Source organism: Miscanthus floridulus, chromosome 8, assembly GCF_019320115.1.
Source record: "Miscanthus floridulus cultivar M001 chromosome 8, ASM1932011v1, whole genome shotgun sequence".
In the NCBI taxonomy this organism is placed as follows: Eukaryota; Viridiplantae; Streptophyta; class Magnoliopsida; order Poales; family Poaceae; genus Miscanthus; species Miscanthus floridulus.
The window spans coordinates 195,491,720-195,497,563 of NC_089587.1; the positions used below are offsets into that span (position 1 = coordinate 195,491,720).

Here is a 5,844-nt window from a genome sequence, read left to right on the forward strand (position 1 = left end):
TAGCGCATGAACCTCCAAGTGAGTGAATCGCCACAACGAGGACTAGCTTGCCGGCAAGCAAGTGAACCTTGGTAAAAAAATCATTGTGTCATCAATTGATTCTGAGGTGATTGGTCTTCATTGGTTTTCATTCTTGTGATTGATTGGTTCATTCCTCGACACGGCGGTATAACCATCTTGCTCACTCTCTTTACATTACCGTAAACTAGTTATCAAGCTCTTTAGTGTAGCTAGTTATGAGAGCTTATTAGTTTGGTTAGTGTGACTCTTTAGTTAGTATTTGAGAGCACACTAATTTAGTGTAGTGACATAGCCATTGTGTGGAAAGTAACTACAGAAACTAGAATTGTGGTAGGTGGCTTGCTTTTTGTAGGCTAGTGCAACACTTGCTTCGCCTCATAATTGTCTAACCGGTTTGTTAAGTGTTGTTATAGAAATTTTAATAGGCTATTCACCTCCCTCTAGCTATTAGGACCTTTCAGCTAACCAATTTAATTATGAGGGAAAAATATAGTAGCTACAAGCTACGAATATAGCTTCTATGCTAATATTCATGCAAGAGTGGAAATAATTGTAGCTCAACGAGGGCACAACATTGTGATACAAATTCATTTGTAATGTGGAATGTTGATATTCAATCCAACATAATAGATAAGAACAAAATGCAAAGCTACAAGCTTACTTACAATTAGTGCAATGTAGAGAAAGTTAACTCGGCCAAAAGGGATACGGCTAGGACTTTAAGTCCTGATACATGCACTTAAAGATAGATTTAGGAAGGCTATGCCTATTAAATATATATTACCCACATTTTCTTATGTCTTTACCCAAAATTCCTCCCCCTTTTCATGCCATAATTATTTAAAGTAGTAATAAGCTTCATGCATCTATGAATAATCATTTTAAATGTTTCATAGAATTCAATCATACTTCTAGTATTTAATGGTTCTGATATAAAATTCACATATTCAGTATACTATTTAGTGTACAATAATAAATTTATGGTAGGACATAAACTTCTAATTTTTGAGCTGAAGTATTAAATACTTAGTTTATGAATTATACTATTTCTTGGCTAAATTGATCCTTCTAAGATCAGTTTATATGCCAGTATAATTCAATTATTCATGTGCTTCTAGGAAATTCTATTTCCCTTCTACCTACATGGTAGCAGTGCATAAAGAATTCTAACCTTCATGGTTAATTTAGGCTTCTTTGTGAATAAATTATTGCAAACTTATTTAGATAGGCAAAAATGGGCAATTATTTATATGCGAAACATATAAAACTTAAAGCACCATCACCACTACTACTAATATTTCAGGATAGTAAGTTTAAAGACATACAAGTCTATAAGCACATGGCTAAGCTCTTCTTCAAGAGAACCTTTAAATATTCTAATTCTTATCCATTCTTACATGTCTTAGCTTCTATGCTTGATATTTAGCAACTTCATGCATGCTCTACTTCATAGTTGTGATATGTAATCATGATCCGGAGTACAACATATGCAAGTCATATATCCTGATTCATAATGCTGCCTAAAATTTCTAACTCAATATCTACTTGATGTCGAGTAATTCTGGATGATAAATTTGAATACTTCAAGTACTCAATGCTCTCTCGGTCTTCTATTTCAAGAAATATTTCTTCTAGAATTAGACAAAGTCTTATTTATCATCTCGTCTTCTATGACTTTTAATCACAAAGCTTCAAATTGAATGTATTTGTTTATAGAGCAACATTATATCTCATATAGTCATATACTCATTCTTGAGAGTTTAATATCAAGAGTTACAATGCCTGAGACTCACTCCACATCAGTGGCAGTAGAGCATCCTACTAGAATTTAACAAAGGACCATGTTATATAATTATGCCATTCAGGACAAGTTCAGGATATACCTTCTTCACGAAGGTATGCATATGCTACTATAATTGGAATCATCATGTGTGTATGAGTTTACTACATGTAAACAAGTAGAATGGTGCAAAAAAGATAGTGGACAGTTATGTAAAATACTCTTAGAAGCATCCTAGCATTTTTGAGATTATGGTATATGCAAATTTTCATAATTAATACCAACCATTCATTCATCCCAAAAATTCATTATGCTAGAAAAAACAAATATGAGCCTCTCAAAGGTGATAAATTTAAGGTCGGTAGGATTTAGAGAGCCCATACACCCTATACCATGTTTCTATTGTAATCATTCGTGATTTTATTCTTGCAGTTTCAAAAGAGTATAAAAATATCGATACAAAGCATATATACATGAGCAGTAAATAAATACTTTAGGTCATGCAGCGACCTCGCACAAACAGCAGTCGACATGGTCTCCTGCATGTGCAAATTGTGGCTTCAGGCTGACAGAGGCAACGACAAGCGGCTACGGGTGGATTGCACGCATCCGGGCACGGGGAGAGAAAAATAACTCTAGTTACTATGACGTGATAGATATGCTTATGGTTTTTCTGATATTTCAAAATCAGAATTTATCCAGCTGCAGGCTATGAATTTATGCGAGCTGATGTGGGTGGACGGAACAAAAATCTTAGTGTGCAGTCAAAGGACTCAGACGATTCTAGCTGCATGCGGACCGGTGCACTAGACTGTTTCGGGGAGAATTATGTATTTGGCATCGAAACAAATCAGTGTTCCGTATTTAACACTAAAAAATTTAAACTTTCTTATTTGACACCAAGTTAAAATTTTCTTTCCTAGATAGCACTGCCGTCCATTTGGGCCAGTAACGGTGTCAAGTGACTAGTAAAATAGCATGAATGTCCTTCTTTATAGCAGAAATACACGATGCCAAATAGGAAAATAATAGATAGACATGTTGTCAAATAAGAAAATTATAAATATCACAAATATATTGTGAACTAAAATATGTGATTTTGATAATCGAAGTCTGCAAATAAATAAATAATAAATTTCAAATTCTAAGACAAGAGCAGGTCCGCTGGGATAGGCTTAGCACGGGAGGGATTTGCCCCGTCTAGTTAGCTTGGTCAGAAATTGTTTGATGCAGTTTAGCAGCTCGCTCATCTCAGTTTGGTCAGTCATATATTCTTGTCCGATCATCGCAAGACATGAAGACAACAACAAATAGATATTTCTCCACAAATACTTAGAATAGTACATGTTTGAGCATCTGGTGTCACATCTAGCCAATCATCTAGAGTTCTCCATAATTGAACATAAAAAATATACAGATACTCATATTTCTCGCTCAATCAGGGAAACTACGAATTACTCCCTCTGTAACTAAGAAAGCGCATAAAAGGCGAGCGAGCTCTTGATGCGGTCTTGGTCGTAGCAACATACAACAACTCCACTGCTCGTGGCCTGCGCTTGCCGTTCTTTATCCATAATACGGACGGAGCAGCAGCGGGCGCTCCGGCAGCGGCAGCGCGGTGCTGATGCTTGCCCTGCTGGCCGCCTTCGCCTTCGCCGTCGCCTTCCTGCTCTTCCTGTCCAGGCCATGCGCGCGTGATATGAGACTGTTCCTCGCCTCCCTGTGCCGGCAGCTCCTGCTCTCCCTGCTCGGATTCCTGGCAGGCCTCCGCCTGCTCGGCGGCGTCGCGGCCGCGTCCGCTGCCACAGAGACCATGCCGCTCATGCCGTCCTTCAAGAGGAAGCGGGCTGCGGCCACGGTGGAGAATGCGGAGGGTGCTCGACCTGCCGGAGCTGGCCATCGATTGCATTCTCGAGAGGCTGCAGCCGGCGGAGCTGCGGAGCATGGCCGCCGTCTGCCGCTCCATACGCGAGCGCTGCCGCGGCGACCATCTCTGGGAGCGCCACATGACCAGCAAGTGGGGTCGTGTCCTGGGCCTCGCCGCTAGGGACAAATGGAGGACGCACCTGGCGTCCGTCAGCGAGTCCGGCGCCGCGGGCTCCGTCTCGGGCGGCGGCGGCGGCAAGCGCCGGAGGTGGCTCGCCGCGCTGTCCTGTGTTTGCCCGTTGGTGTCCTGGATGCGGCCCAAGGCCGACGGTGGCAAGTCGTCCGCCCCCGTGCTGGATGATTCCATCATGTCGTGGTACCTGTCCATGGAGAGCGACAAGTTATGGTTCCCGGCTCAGGTCTACAACCGCGAGGTACCATCTCATGTCTTGTCATTTACTAGCTAGCAGTTCAATCATTGCAAAGCTTGTTAGGCCTTGTTTAGATGCCATCCAAATTTTAAGTCTTTTTACTCTCTCCATCACATCAATTTTTAGCCGCTTACATGGAGTATTAAATGTAGGTAAAAAAATAACTAATTACACAGTTTAGTTGGAAATCACGAGATGAATCTTTTGAGCCTAGTTGGTCCACGATTGGACAATATTTGCCAAATAAGACGAAAGTGATACTATTCATCGGGTTCAAAAAATTTGCAAAGTGAACAAGGCCTTAATTAGCACTCTTTGTTCGACGCTGCCGGAGGGCGCGGCTGCCCCGACGCCACCGCACCGCGTCGGACCTCCAACGGGCAACCGGCGGCCACGGCCGCCCCGCGTCCTCCGCGTGAGGGCACACGTGAGGCCGTGGGGGCGTGCGCGGCTGGCCCTAGCCGCCGCCGGCTGATCCCTCCTCCGCCTCTGCCTGCGTGATATGGCGCGTGCGAGTAACCGAGGGGCAGAGGTATTTTGGTCTCCCTCGAAACGAACTGACAAGTTGAACACGGTCAACTAACAGATGCCTGGTTAAATGGACGATAGTACTATTTAGGGAAGAAAATTTCAACTTGGTGTCAAATAAGAAAATTTAAATTTTTTAGTGCTAAATGTAAAAGACTAATTTGTCTCAGTGACAAATACATAAATCTCCCAATGTTTTGCGGTGTGCTGGCCGTGCGGCACAGCCACAGGGGCAACTCGAGGCATGCGAGCCGAGATGCCAAGCGTGCTTTAGGCGCTTCTAGTACAGTGATTCCGATGAGGTCGTGTGCCGCGCGACTGCAGGTCAATAACGGATACAACACCTTTCATGTGTACGCGTTTGTATCCTACAGGGACACGTTACTGCTAGCTTCATACTTATACGAGATTAAAAAAATTCCATCATGTCTGAGCACGTACAATGCTTGTACATGTCCTGCATATGTACTACTTGTACATATGATTGTCTACTACCATGGTCGATCCTATCTCGAGCAGAACGTCAATAGCAACATGTTGTTCATGGCTCATGCAACGTTGGATGCCTTCAAGCATCGATTAAATTGGCGCGTGTGTTAGTGCAGCAACACTACAAGCCGACTTTAAATCACCGTATGTGAACTAGTCTTGCTTTTTTTTTGTTTAACTAGTCTTGCTTCCTGGTCCGTACTGCAAATAGACATAGCTAGCTAATCCATGCTTGGTCGATAGAACTAGCTCATCCGTAACTTCATGTTACATATGCATGTTTGCTATATGGCTCATACTTGGCATAGTTTAGTTGCTAACTTCATGTTGGCGACTAATTTCATAGATTGCAGCATGCAAGCCGTCGTACGATTGTCAGCATGTGTGCGTATATATACCATTTACGTACTTGTGTATTTTATAATATACTTGTACGTCTATGTACTACATGTAAAATTAATTAGATCAAATAATAGACCGGCTTAATAATCAGGACAAACACAATCTGTAGGATGTGATTCTTTCATACCTTTTGAAGGATGCCAATTTGCGCCCTGTTCGGTTGAACTTATCAGCCGTACTGTTCCAGCGAAATAATAGTGTTTTTTTTCTCACAACAAATAAGCATCAGTATCAGCTGTTTTTTCAGCTAGCCGAATAGGGCCTTGATCTACCTCACGTGCCGCGTAGGACAGTGGTTAGTAGATACATGTAACACCATCGGTGTTA

At 42.1% G+C, this 5,844-nt stretch overlaps 1 pseudogene; it reads left to right on the forward strand.

Annotated features, from left to right (window-relative positions):
- Window positions 1-3,425: 3,425 nt before the first annotated feature.
- Window positions 3,426-4,134, forward strand: LOC136470454 (F-box protein At2g41170-like; annotated as a pseudogene).
- Window positions 4,135-5,844: the final 1,710 nt, after the last annotated feature.